General features: G+C 47.2%; 1 long non-coding RNA gene across 1 annotated transcript; it reads left to right on the forward strand.

Moving 5' to 3' along the window:
• The first annotated feature begins 1,715 nt into the window (after nt 1–1,715).
• LOC144172745 (uncharacterized) lies at nt 1,716–14,694 on the forward strand. Its single transcript, XR_013323090.1, has 3 exons — nt 1,716–1,847; nt 12,196–12,278; nt 14,102–14,694. It is a non-coding gene; the product is annotated as an uncharacterized LOC144172745 (long non-coding RNA).
• Nucleotides 14,695–15,194: the final 500 nt, after the last annotated feature.

Consider the following 15,194-nt stretch of genomic DNA (forward strand, 5'->3'; position numbering starts at 1 on the left):
GTCGGGCTTTTCGGTACCATCCGCTGCGGAAAGTCATCGCCAGGATGTTTCGACTTGTGGAGAGTTATAACGCGTTCGCCTCTAAATTAGGGATATAAACTGCGGCGCTGCGGACGTATTCCGTAAAACTTCGAGATTATTTTGTTGACATTTACGAGGGGAAACTAGCTTAAAGTCGCGTTAAGAGTAGGTGCAGATACTGCGCAAGCCTGTTGCGAAGCGTGAGAGAGGAAACATTTAGTAGCAGCCTTTGTTTTCTGATGGGAAAAGTAACTGGCCTCGTTCGTCTAAGCCCTCTCCCATGATCAGAAACCTAAAAACGAGAAGTGGATTGTGCGGTCCCTTAGCCATCTTCTACCTCCTCAATGTACAGCCGTGCGTAATCCAATTTACTCAAGGTAGTGTTCATTGTCCCGCCAACCCTGAGAATTGCCGCCAAAAATTTTAACGGTAGTCGCCTCTCATTGGCTAAGCATGCTACGATGAGATTTTATGGCATAAATATTCTCTACAAAGCCGTGTTTGCAGCTGCGCATGTGGCGCTGTAGTATTGTACATCGTTTTAAACGAGAATGCTCAGGTTCGAACCCGACAATGCGACGTTTTTTTTTTTTTAGCTTTCCTAATTTTTCAGTCATCGTGGTTTCGTTAATACGTTTTTACTCTGGTTTTTCATATATCAAGAAATCGACGCAGAGGACTTCCGGAATGGGTTCAATTACGTTTAATATAGGTTGTTTTCTGTGTCGTTGGGCTAGCTTAGATCAGGTTTGTTGCAGTCGGGCTGGATTAGGGCAGGTTAAGAAGTGTTCGATTAGGTTATGTTATGTTAGGTCACGTTAGGACGTAATATTATTCAGCAAATTTTTGGCCAGCAAGCTTTTATCGAAACTGCCTTTCTCAACGCAGCCTTTACTCAAAGCTGACCCCTACAGGGCATCTACTAAACATTTGCTGACGTACAGTATTTGTCAAAACTTTGTAGGCCACAACAAAAGCTTGGGGGTCAGAAAGCAATCATAGTCACGAAATACAATAAAAAAGCTAATTGAGTGAATGTGACCACGTTATGACAGAAAAAGAAAGCTGTTTTCTCCAGATTTCTGGCGTAAAACGTTTCAGTCTCAGTCGAGAGGTACGCTTGTACTTTCTGTTGTTACTTTGTGTGGCCTACGCACTTTCGGCATGGCCCAGTAAATATCGACAGAGAATGTACATTTCAAACAGGCGCGAATTGCAGCCGTCGTGGCATGACTTGTAGCTACTGCCCCAATTCTTTGGTACAATATTCCTTTTATAGGTAGCTACCTTAGTTGATGCCATAAAGACACCCAGACGTTTAATTATCTGACACACATACTGTTTACCACTGCGAAGCCACCCCGCGGCGGCACTGGGTAATTAGGAATCCGGCGTATTATTTTGTGAGCACACGTCTGTATTGGTTGCAAGTACATCCCAGCCCGAGGGATTTATCACTCCGTCAGTCCGTAATGAACGGAGGTCAGGCGACCTCGACCCTTCTCAGCCAGTCACTCGCAACAAGCGGATGTGCCGCCTCGACCATAGAAATTCGCGCACCCTGTTTTTGCCGCGTTTACGAAATTGTAACTGCACGCCGTCACATTGCATAGTGAATAGTTTACGCCCGGTGTGGCTGTTACCGTTTTGCGCAAGGAGGCGCGCTGCAGAAAGATCACAACTTCCTCCGGTGAGGGAGCAGTTATAAACAATTGCATCCCCGTGTTTCTTGGCGTTGCCGTACTGCTGGGAAGAGGCGTCAAGTGCAGCAGGCATCAACGTCTCTGTGGTGACAAGTGCGGCCCACACCGTAAGGGACTTTCTTGGTGAGCACCTCATCTTTTCATGTGCAGACCTTCAAGAAAGTATATGCAGTAATAGTCTCATGTACAATTAAGAGCGAGTTGAGCGCGAACAATGGGCGTTAAGGCGAGTTCTGAAATCCGAAGAATATGGTTTGCAGGTGACCAATATTTCCGTCATTCTCGTATTAATACAGATAAGCGGGGATTCGTACAGGCTAATCCTAATGTGTGTTGGCTATAATATTGTTCGTTTCGCGACCGATAGCGAACCAGAAATTTAGCGTTCGAAAAAACTATTCTTATTCCCTTTTCTATTTGCACCTACGAAGCAATCGTGAAAGTAAGGCATACAGTAGTGTGCCTGAAGATATAAACTCAATCCTATCATCAAGCATAGCTACACGATGGACTTTATGCGCTGGTCAAGGCGACATTTCCGAACTAATTTCATTTTGGCAGTCAGTAAGCTTGTCGATCATCTTTATCATCATCCCTACAAGAGTAAAACAGAGATTATAGCCTGTAAGCCCAGGTGCTCGAATTGGATTTAGCAATTATGGAAGGGAGAGGTTGACGATTAGAATGAAATGAATTATCCGATTATTCGCACCACGCAGGGAGATTAGTTGCTGAAGTATTCGCTGCAAAAATACCTTATTTGGAGGGTATTGGAGAGATGTGTGCTAGGAACGTAGTAACCCGTAACCTTTCTATAACGCGGCGAGCAGCTGTAGAACTGATCCAGAACAGCACAGCTTATCTTACATTTTCGCTAGAATGTGTCAAGCTTTCCCTTAATGCCAGTTCTTTCAACCCTGATTACTGTGAGCTATTTAGTGCAATGTTAACTATTTTTGCGCAGCTAATACTGGGGCTAAAAACGTTCTTTGTGCACAGTTTCAAGTGTCGCACTTTGGGCGATTAAGCTGCAGAGCGGTGGAAATTATCCCATGCAAATGCATGGGGAGTATGAATTGACAGCGAATTATACACAAAATATTCAGAAACCTGGAAAGTTATCTTAGATTTTTCATCTCTACGTAGACTTCTTGCTTTATGCCAAATATCCCTTTCTTGAAGTGGTTTTGCTAGGTTCCTGAGAGGTCGGAAGTTTGAGCGAGAAAGCTGGGTATTTGAAAAGGTAAGTGGCCATCGCACCCTTTTGTTCAAAAACACTGACACGCTCATAAAGGACTTCATTATTTGTTTTATGTGAAGCGCAGCGCTCTTTTTGTGCATGAATGATAAGGCAGAGACCAAAGTTAGAACTGTATTAGTTTCAAGTTTTGACTACGGCCCGCCACAAGTAGCGTACGCGTTACAATCTCCCTTAGCTACAAATGGTTCATGATTTCAAGCTTGCGTTAGATTTACGTGGTATTCTTATTGTGTTTTTCGTGAAGTTACAAGGCCTACTTGACTATTCGACAAGTGATTCTCAAACCAGAGTCACGGAGTTTGGTTCTTAAAGTATCACTTTGCTGTGGCATGGTGACGAAGGAGCGGTTTAAAGCCTTTGTGCCGCCACAAACCATGCGATGAATTGGAAGTATTGCTAAAACTTTTGTGCAGGAAGGTGATGTCAACTCGAAGAGGTATTAACGCCCACCGCAAATCTTGAAAAACCTGGCCTAAAACGACCGACATTTTAAGCATCACAGCCGGGTTAACAAATCATCAGTCTGTTAAGGCAAGCACGTTTCAATTGTAGCAGCACTGGTGGCGCGATTAAAGCAACATTAATAAAAGTTACAGAAACGTTCAGCACATTTCAAGCAAAACACAACTGCATAACCGATGGGGGCTAGCGTTTGTTCGTTTCACAAAATTGAACATAGAAATTGTCGTTACTGAAAACAAACATAAGATCTCCGAATCTTGTTTAAAGTTTATGTGGAATCGGTTGAGTAAACTTCACAAGCTGAAAAAAAAAATTATATTTTCGTCAAGTCAATAGTAAGTTATGTCTGAAACGTCTACTCTATAAGCTAATTACCTTAAGCTGGGTCATAATTTATCGTATGTTTCATAAATGATAGCTGAATACGTTTGTCGCGGAAGCTACCGCGAGTCACGGCCCAGAGCCCTAGACGGAGCGATCCGTGCTTCTTTATTCGCTGTCCTCGAACCACTACCCATGATGATAATGCGCCGCGTGCCCCTGCCCGCTTTCCCCTCTTCTTCATTTGCAACATCTTCCCGCGCGCCCAAGATGGTCAGTCGGCGAATTCAAAAACGTGCAGTTATTACACAGGAAGATTGCACATGAAACTTCTCATGTGGCGGTAACACTTGGCGAAGTCCCCATTGCAATTGAAGAGCCTTGTCGCCCAGGATCACGATTGCGATGGCGTCCAACTCCATCGTCGGTATTCGACGTGTGACTTCCTTCGCTTGGGAATGGAGTCGACAGCGTGAAAACCTTCCGGTTACAGGCCCGCGTATGAGGGTTCCTGCAGCCACCCGAAACCTGACGTTCCGGCTCCGCAGACACAATTGACTGTGCACACTGTTTGGCCTCGGTTTGATTTAAGAAACGGCTGATGCGCTCTACGCTCTGCCAGTTGGTTCCTTCGCTGCTGCTGCCCAAGCTAAGTTTCTGGCGTTTCTCCACATGCGTATGTTTACGGTTGGCTGAACACGCATTGGGCGTTCGGTTTGTCTTCGTCTCCCCCTTTGCTGGACTTCCAGAACTGACCCGTCTCGAGCATGCCTTTACGGTGCCCTCTTTCGATAACGCGCTCGGGTTCGACGTCGGATCCTTAGGTGCGTATTCTTTCGGGGCCATTTCGGGGGATCGATTTTTCTTGAGTCCTCGTGTGGATTGATAAGTGGGCCTCTTCTGGGCAGGTTCTTCCTTCGGTGTTTGCTCGCTAGAGCTATCCGTTCCTTCCGCACCTTTCTTCATCACCACGTCTTCAATTACTTTGCGTTTGGTGCTGAATCCTTTGCATGTGCTCGGGTAGGGATTAGGCGACTCGGGTTCATGCGATGAACTGGAACAGCAGTTCCGCCGTCGCCACACAGCACGTGCGCCAAATTTTAAACGCCGTCGTGTGCCACCCGAGAGTACCATGGCGCTAGTAAAGCTACAAGCCGTAGATCTGAGTGCTCCTTGATTGTCCAACCTAGAGCCGTTTCTGCAGCTGTGAGATCTGCATTGATTCGGTCTATTTTGCCTGTGGCCACCTTCCAGTAGGCGTCCGATCCAACCAGTATGCCGATTTCATTTGCCTTCCATGTGTTAGGCTGGAAGGCGTCGGCGATGTCGTACCGCCTTTCATCCAGGATGGTCGCAGACGCGCTGTCCAGCTGCGGACTGGTCACGGAGCAAATCTCAGGGACCTCCAAGGCTTCCAAAGTGACCCGATCTCCACGAGCTTGTCCACGCAGCGTCACCTCTACTCGCCGGCAGCGTAATATCTGGTGAGCCCTTGTCCGGCCGAACGTTACCAACGCTAGCTCTTCTGTGTCGAGAACAGTGCATTTAAGGGCCTTAGACAGATCCTGACGAATGAACGCCCGCTGGCTTCCGGTATCCAGAAGTACTCGCACCAAACGTCGTCTAGCACCCTCTGCCCAGGCTCGAGCCGTCGGCAGCAGAATTGACGTTGCTCCGGAGTGCCCGCTCGAAGCCGTCACCACAGTTGGGGGTGCACCTTGTCCAGCCTGTACCTGCGGCGCTGGTCTGGGCGTGGTGTGGTCAGACGGCCGGAGCACGTCACGGAGCACGGTGAGGTGACGCCCGTTGCAGGTACTGCAGGTTAGGTTGCGCGACGCTCTGCATTGACGAGCCACATGGTTGCGTCTGCCGCACCGGAAGCAGCAGCGAGCGTTGCGCAATCGTGCCCTCTTCTCGGCCGCCGACTGGCTGACCCGGCACTCCGCCACCTTGTGACCGCGGCTGTCGCATAAGGGACACGCCGGTGTGGCTGGGGACTCGGTCTCCGCGGTCAATGCCAGTGCTGAGGGAACGGGTGTCTCCGATTGTCCTGGGGGGTTCAAGTCGGCGTTCTGGACGGACCGACGAGCTGCGGTTGATAGAGGCTGCCCTTGCTTCCCTTCCTCGCGAATCTCAATTTGGATCCTCAAGAACTCCAGTAGTCGCTTCACCTGGCAACCTTGTCCTTGACTTATTGCAGATCCCGTCGCGGATCCAGCAGTCGACCCTTGGCCCAATTCCTTAGCCCTCTGCCGGTACATCAAGGTTATGTCATCGGGCAGGCATCGCAGGAGCACGCGGTTGAGAACCACGGCATACTGCTCTTGCGGAACTCCCAGGGCTTCCAGGGCGCTGACGCGGAAATGTACCCTGTCGTACAACTCGCGGAGCCTGTCGATATTCGTCGAGCTACGTATCGGTGTGAATGCCAGCAGTTGATCGATATGCTCGTTAATGAGCAACTCTGGACGACCAAAGCGTTGAACGAGGGCGCTCACCGCAACGTCGTAGTTTGCTTCCGAGAGTCGGATGCCCTCGATGGCTCGCCTGGCATCGCCGATCAAGTACGTCAGCAGGTACTTGAATTTCTCGATTTTTGTCAGCTCGACGTTGTCATGGATGGTCACGCTGTAGTGATCCCAAAAGGGTTGCCACTCGTGCAGAATTCCCGAAAACGCTGGAATCTGAAGTTTCGGAAGGGCGACTGTCCGATGCCATGACGCAGGCACGATGCGTGATGACGTACCCGTCAGATCATGGGCTGAAGCAGCTGCTGTCCCGCCTTCGCTGGCTACGGGAGCGTTCGGCTGGGCATTTCTGAGAAGAAACCGTGCCCGAGAGACGGCGTACGAAACCTCGCGGTTGTACTCTGCCGCTCCCTCGAGCACTTGCTCCAGCGCGTCATCATCCGTTGCCTCGGCGATCTTCTCGTTGAGCGCTGTGAGCTCAGCGTCTTGCTGCACGATGTAGTCGACGTGGGAGCTAAGGGTCGCCGCGTCGGGAGAGGGCTGCTGCAGCAGGTCGTTCAGCTGGTTGAGAGCTCGCGTGACGCCGCTCCTGACAACGCCACGAGTCTTTCGAAGGCGGTCGATCGACGAAGCCATGCGGAGATGCTCCGAAGGGCGATTTCCCGGGTTGATCGGCACCAAAGATGTCGCGGAAGCTACCGCGAGTCACGGCCCAGAGCCCTAGACGGAGCGATCCGTGCTTCTTTATTCGCTGTCCTCGAACCACTACCCATGATGATAATGCGCCGCGTGCCCCTGCCCGCTTTCCCCTCTTCTTCATTTGCAACAACGTTTATGCTTGCCGCTGACACTGCTCTTTCCACGAAGCAGACTCTGGTGCACACCAAAAAACCGTCTTTGGGCCTCCTTCAATTGTCATTTATATAATTATACCTCCCTCCCATACAAAGTTTACTATTCTATTTGTTTTGAAATCACTTTTGTTCGCTGTGAAGTTTCAACTAAGCATTATGACTGATTAGCTGGTACGGGATGGGTCTGATACCTAAACACTAAAATCCAAAGAGACGCAGGAGACGTGTGGGATCAGACAAGGACATGTTAGCTTATAGAATTATTTTGGTTGGTTGGTGGAAACTTTGTTGATACAAATACTTTGGCATTAAGGTTATACAAATATCACTAGACAAATTATACCGAGCTTCACCTCAGCAATTCCAATTACTTTCTGGGGTTCATAGGGAGTAGGTTATCAACAGCCTTATCGTTATTAAATCAATCGCCTAGTTAATCATTTGCCCGTGCGAGATTAGGCTACCAAGGATCGGTATGAAAATCAAATTGCCTCTTTCAAACTTCTTCAAACTAACCACCGTCTTTTGTTATGCTGAACTTTCACCATACCGCCAGTGTATTTCATATAAGGAGAAACGTTTCACTTAGGTATTTCTAATACCACATGTAGTTTTTCCTGTTCGCATGTTTGACAAGTTATATTTACAATGTATCATGCACTAGAAACATTTAGTCCAGCCCCTGTATTTCACAGCGCAATTATCACCATTTTTAAAGGCGGCCTTAACTATTATCGCAATCCATATTCCACTAAATCATTCGGGCCACTCTCACAGAGTAAATACAAAAACCACTGTAAAACCAACTGTTCCCTAAAACCGCATAGTTTCGCACTAATATACACTAGAGGAATATTTGGCGCCAGGGTCTAGGCGAGCCGTGCTTCGACGAGCATTAGTCACGTTTCGGGTAGAGACATTCTACTTGTCCCTGGCATCGCTAATGAACAGGCTGAAACTGTGGCCTGCGGCTTAAAACCTACACCATTATTGCAAATATTTAATGTCTCCGAATTTGTATAACGGTAGAGCTTGAACAGATGGATTTCACAAACATAATTGAAAAGCTTAATGCAAGACGGACAAGAAAAACATTGGCCGCATATCTCCTCATTCCGCTGGGAATGTCGTCGAAAGACGACAGTTGGTGAGCGCGAGCCCCGCAGCGACGCCCGGCAGTTAACAAAACCAACAAAATGCCTAGCGTTTGTGTGTGCGTGCCTCGCGACGACCGTCCAGCGCCCCTGTACACACGTTTGTCAAGCCAAGCATACCAACTTAGGGAGATTGGCTAAGAGGCTCACCACCGCACATTCCCCAGAAAAAAAAGAAAGAAACGCGAACGTTCGCCGTAATCGCGGCAACACTTTCTCGGAGCTAGAAAGGCTCCAGCATTCGCCGTAATCGTGGCAAAGTTTCATCGGAACCAGCAAGACACGTCATAGAGTACGCCCCTCCAAGGTGATGTCCAAGGATAGTCACGTCCAAAAAATGAAAGAAGTTCACATTTACAGCCACAATAATGGAGTACAGGTCATTGCAGCAGCGAAGAAGCAAATCGGCTGCAACCATGGGCTTAAACCTTGGTGATGGTCGTGAAGGTTGTGTACAGGTTCGATAACTGCAAGTCTGACGCGTTAATGTGAGCTTCCTTTATTTCTATTAAAATGTAGCAAAAAACCCTTCCGTATTTACATTTACCTCGACTACACCCAATCTTTCTTTTTTGCTGCACAATGAAGACAAGTATTTGTGTTTTCACATGTAGCGGTTTGGAAAAATTTTACCTACGTATACTGCTCGTTCAAGACTTGGGTTTAGGCCGGGTGATTGAATCGAGGAACAGAAAGACAGACATACTGATCACCATTTCGCGTGTAAGTAGCCCGAGGGAAGTCGTATTTCCCAAATGCTCCCATGTTTTGTTGAGTTGGGCTTCCAGATCAAAAAGAAATCATGCGGCTGCCCAGTTCATCCAAGAAAGGAACGTTCATTTTGGCCGTGCGCCCATGCGATTGCAGCGACAAATTTCCGTCCTGAATGTACAGTAATCCATCGTTAACTCGAACACGGATACCTCGAAATATCGGTTAACTGGCAAGTTTTTTCATCGTGCATGTACTTCCCATAGTCGCTATGTATCCCCCCACCCCAAAAAAGAACATTTCGAGATAAAGAGGGGGGGGGGGTGGCTTTATCTCGAAATGTTGTTTTTCGGTGGTCACGGATATCTCGAGATGGTGGCAGAGAGGACACAAAGCAAAGTCCGCTACAAGCAGCTGATGAGGTCGCTGTTGGAACGCTTCGCTTCCAGTACGCGCCGAACGCGGTCTTGTACGGCACATTTACGCGGAGTACGCGCTCCACTATGCCGATGTCCCCGTTACCAGAATGCTGTCCGACGCCTACATCGTTGAGATAGCTGTGGGCGCTGCAGCTGATAATGCGGATGACAAGGAGCCTCCCGAAGTGCCTACAGTGGCACAACCAAAAAAACATGCTGCGGCAGCTTGGCAACAAGGTAGAATATAGCGCTGGCGATCCACAATTGACGTGATGCATGGAGCAGCTCGAGAAAGTTTTTCTGGAACCACATGCGAACGCAAAACAGGCTGATCCCCTTCTGATCCCCTTCTGTGCGAGGTTTGGAAGTCTCAGTTTTTCAGACAGTTTAATCCTTCTCTGCAGCAGATTCTCCCGGTTGGCATTAACGAAGTTTAACGCAATAACATTTCTGACGGAAAATAAATTGCTCCAGCATCTTCGTCGTGTTTTATTCGTCCTGTTCCAAAAATAGGTGCATTGATTTCATTCTTCATTTCAAAGCCTCCTATCGCCTGCGCACGTTTCTCAAGCCAAGCACACCCACATAGCAAGATTGGTTAAGATAGCAGCGACCACCCGGCAATTTAAACAAACCTAGAAGACACTGAGCCCCCGTGTTTGCGTACCTCGCAGCGACCGCCCAGTCTTTGGGGCGCACGTTTGTCGAGCCAAGCGTAGCCACTGAAGGACATTATACAAGACTGACACCCCGCCCCTTGCCACCCCCCTCCCCCCACAAAAAAAAACTCCAGCTTTCGCCGAAATCGTGGCAACACTTGCTCGGAGCGAGCAAGAGGCGTCTTGGCGCACGCCCCTCCAAGGTGATGTCCAATGCTTATCACTTACACTAAAATGAAAGAAGCGCACACTTATAGCAACAGTGATGGAGTAAAGCTCGTTCCGATAGCAAAAAAAAAACGCAAATCGGCGGCGACGTTCATGATGAGCGTGACGGTTGCGTACAGGTTCGCTACCTTCAAGTCTTGAGCAGTAGTGTGAGATTCTTTCATTTTTTATTAAAAATATAGCAAATACTTCTTTTGTACTTCCATTTATCCTTAAATACTCCTAATCCGTCCTTTTTGCTGCATAATGTTGACAAGTATATATGTTTCAAGCAGTATTGGTTTGGAAAAATGTTCCTACATAAACCGCTCGGTTGGGTTTAGGCCGGGTGGTTAAATCGAGGAACAGAGAGACAGACATACAGGCGACCAAAATATTCGGGTGTACGTACCCTAGAAAGATCGCCTTTCAGAAATGTTCCCATTATCTGTTAATTTTTCTTCCAGAGCGAAAAAAATCATGTGGATACCCAGGGAATCTAACAGAGGAACGCTCATTCCCGCAGTGGCGGTGCCCTCGACGGCAGGCGATGGCAGCGACCAATTTCCGTCCAGTATATACAGTAATCCCTCGTCAACTCAAACTCAGATATGTCGAAATATCGGTTTTCTCGCAACTTTTTATCGCCGTGCATTTACCTGCCATAGTCGCTATGTATCACGCCCCCATCTGGAAATGTTTTTCGGGGGACCACGGATATCTCGAAATGGTGGAAGAGAGGACACAAGGAAAAGTCCGCTAAAGGCAGCTGATGAGGTCTCCGTTCGAACGCGTAGCTTCCAGAACACGCCGAACGCGGTCTTGAACGACAAACGGGCGCGGAGTATGCGCTGTACGAAGCCGATTTCCCCGTTACCGGTATGCTGCCCGACACCGACATCGTTGAGATAGCTGTGGATGACGAGGAGCCTCGAGAAGCGCCTCCAACGGCGAAAACAAGAAACATGCTGTGCCTGCTTCGCAATAAGGTAGATTGTAACGTTCGCGATCCACAAATGATACGATGCATTGAGCAGCTCAAGAAAGCTTTTCTCGGACCAGATGCGAACGCAAGGCAGGCCAGCATCACGCACTTCTTTCTCCTGCTATAATGAAACCTAATTTTTCCTGCGAAATATCCAAGATTCCGCGAAATGTGCCTGTATCACAAAAGCTCCTCTGTGGATTGGAGCTTTTGTTAACAGCACAAGCCGTAATTTCAGCGGCCTGGCCGCAAGCTTTCGTCAGTTTGCCGCACTCAAAATTCCGCTTATCTCGATATTGTACGAGTTCGCGGTAACGAGGGATTACTCTATTATAACACCGCACGTACACCGATTACAAAGGTATTTATTAACAAAAAAGGGTAGCGCTCCACATGATGGTGGTCAGGTAGACGCAGAGAGGAATAGCCGCAGGTGAGATCAAGGTGCATTAAGCTCTCCGAAATTCTGGCCCGCTCTCAGTAATGCCGCTTCTGTATCCTCGCCATCTTCTTAATACTCATTCACTTCATACCCATTATTGCGCATGACCACATATCGTTGCCTACCCCCACGGGGCATCTGCGTCCTTCGCAGTGACCAATATACTCTAAATGGGCGAATCTTTGGCACTACAATTAGTACAAAATTCTTTGCGTGAAACCATGCGCGCTATCATGCGCGTGGGGAAACTATGATGTGTACTTTTGTAGATGTCATCTGCTGCGGGGTTTTAGAATCACAGCACATATTTATTTTATTTACTTTTACTTTTACTTTGTTAGTACGTTATATTCTGTTAGCTTTTCCCCCTTTTCGTCATTTTGCAAAACGGAAAGTCTGGAGAGGTAATGAAAAAAAAAAACAACCATAAATGTCAATACCTAAAAGACGTTTTTGGCTCGACGAATATAATTTTTTTCTTTGAGACGAACGCATTCAGTTGTATTTCTTTCCATTTCTCTGAGGTAGGATGAAGATGGTTGGGACCACCGCTGTCATCGCTCTTGTGGTGTGCCTAACATTATCGGTCGAGGCAGCACGTCCCGATTGTGGTAAGCTTAAGTTAGCCCTACGTTTTTGAAATGCGCGCGTGCCTGGTAAAGCCATACATTTATGTAGGCACATTTTTAAAGCGAAGCTTTCATTGTCTCACTGTTGGCGTAAGTCGCGTATAAAGTGCACTGCGGGAACGGCAACTTTCTTCGATGATGGCGATGATCATGGTTGAAGTGCAGAAAAATTAAAACTCTTCTCGTGGTCGGAATCAAACCTAGGTCTCAACTGTTATCAAGCCGGTGTCTATCTGATAGCGCCATCGAGGCAGGGTCGAAGCACCTTGGATTTGCACAAAAGTTCACGGACGTGCCAAATTAAACAGAAAAAGTCATGCATCCCACCGTCTAACGACTACGATGGCTGAACGCGAAGCTTTCTTCTTTCGAAATCAAATATCCAAGGGCCAAAGTCAAAGCCACTGTAATCGAAAGTCGAAACTGCGTGTAAGTCAAAGTGAAGGCTCAATGAGTCAACGTTCCCACTGTCGGTGAGTGAAAGTCCATAGTCAGACGACAACAAAAAATCCCTCGCGAGAAAGATTCGCGTTCAACCATCGTCATCGTTAGGCGGAAGCTACACAAAAATACATTCATTTTTTTCGGGATAATAAATTACTTGCTTTTTGCAATGGCACAAATTCAGTTTGGAGTGCGAACCCGTAAAATAATCCGAACGTTCGATCAAAGTAGACCAAAGACTGCAAAAACAAAACGTGCAGCGGTATTGGGGGCATTTCAATTTCCTGCGCATTCAGTATTGAGATTTCAAGATTTTGAAATCCTGCGTGCCCACATCGTTCAACATTTTATAGCTTTCCAATAAGACAGGATGCTTTTAAGTTAGGTACAAACGAGTTCGAACAAATGGTACTACAATGGACTTCTCGTAGAGGGAATTGCCGAATTAACAGCGACTTTATTTATTGCCGAATTAACAGGGACTTTATCTTTGCTTGTTTTAGCGCTTGTAACCGTTTTATTCGCGCCATCCCCATGAGGCCGGCTCTGCAGAAAACTTCTCCACGGAGATGCCTATTATCCTTTTGTCTGCCGATCCCACCTGCGGAGGTGTCATCAGAAGGAGGGAGTGGACGGTCTTTAGTATTTAACAAATGATCTAAGGCTAATCCCTTCGTCAATAAAATCGTAAGCACTTCGCGACTACAATCAAGCGATCCGGATCAAGGGTACGGAGTGCGCGGTGAAAACGGGAACCAAAGCAGACGCAGGTTGGGTAGTGGTGCGTACAGAAATGGCGTCACGCTTGCCAGGAAATTGTAGTTTTAGGTCTATTTTCGTTACCGTTTAGAAAGTGGTCAGAAAAAAATTAAGTTAGCTCTGATAATGATATTGTTCCGCGACATCAATACAGAAATAAACAAACTCCGCGACTCTTGTTCCGTTTAACTGATGCATACATGAGAAGGCTTCGTTTCCGTTACTCAGTGGTGTAATATAATATTGACTATTATTCCACCTCAATCTGGCACTTGCTCGATGAAGACAAAAATTATACATTCCAGCTACTACGTCCCTTATTTTCAAGCAATGCATAACTTAAAAGTGAGCGAGGATTGTCAAACAGGAAGGCTAACATTCACCACTGTACTGCATGCCTCTTCCAAACCTGCCATCACCCGGGGAGATTGCGGTTTTCATAGACAGCATTTGGACAGCAGCATTATTTCTCTCCTGAACTTTGATACTTCCGTTCTTAATTTTGAGCGCTGTTTTGAATAACAGCTTCTGTACAACACCAGCATAGCCTGTTTCTGCTATCCACGTGTTTTAGGCTTCCCTCTCTATGAATTCGTTTGCAGAGCTCGGAGGAAATTCCTGCGACTTCTCCGACCTGAACGTGGAGCACGCCGTCAATCAAATTTTCGCACGGCTTCCCAAACAACGGGAGATATCCGATCCTGTGTTCCCCGGGTACGTCGGCATCTTTGAGGCCGGCCCTCTACATGCTGCCGGACTTGACACACTACAACGCTACGGCCCTCTGCAACGATACTGCGTGAACGGCACTCGAGTGATCCAGTTCGACATATTCAATGACGGTGGCGTCCGTCTGGTTGCGCCGTGGAGGAGCTGTTCCGGAGCCGAAGGCACAATTACGGTGGTGGCCGGATATTCACGCTTCACGGTTCAGCTTATGGTCGAGGGCTCCGGATCGAATGCCATGCTGCAGTATATGGGACCGAATCTTCATGTGGCCACAGAGGATCTTAGCGTAAGGTTCGAAGGAGCCGGGGACCAAATGATGGCCATTGTTAAAGTCATTTTCAGATTTCTCGATCCACTGGTGCGGGAGTCTTGGAAGGACATATTTTTCAGGCAGTTCTATTCTTCTCTCCAGGAGATTCTTCCTGTCTGCCTTAATAAAGTTTAAGTTGCCACAACTTCTGGCAATGAATAAACTGCTGGCTTCCCTTCTTCGTGTTTTAGTGTCTCCGAGAAGAAAAAAAACTAATATTGCCCCAGTGGTTTTTGGTTTCCCATCTGCCAGTATTTACGGTATTTTAAGTTTCAATATATGTTGTGGAAGTATTTGCGTCGTTCAAATGTTTACAGATGCGGAGTTATAATTAAAAGCAACCAAACAACATACAAAATGGCAAATAACAAATATTCACAGCCGCATCGCGGCAGTGACTTTTGTTTAAATTTAGTAAACCGCCGCAACAAAGACGGTCTCAGGACCCTAAGCTGGCTTTGTTACAAACGGCGCTTCGTTGATTGAGGAAATATTTGATCTCTATTCACTTCTGTAGGAATAATGAAAAATTCGGATACAGAAAGATTTCGACGAAAGTGATCCCGTTATAAAAAGGGTTTACATTGTTTTGCTGTCATTGTATTGCCCGATAAGGGCCGAGAAGATGAGCCCTAGTAAACTCCAGTATTATAGTT

Source organism: Haemaphysalis longicornis, unplaced genomic scaffold (assembly GCF_048455015.1).
Source record: "Haemaphysalis longicornis isolate Haplotype H1 unplaced genomic scaffold, Haemaphysalis longicornis Haplotype H1 scaffold_26, whole genome shotgun sequence".
In the NCBI taxonomy this organism is placed as follows: domain Eukaryota; kingdom Metazoa; phylum Arthropoda; class Arachnida; order Ixodida; family Ixodidae; genus Haemaphysalis; species Haemaphysalis longicornis.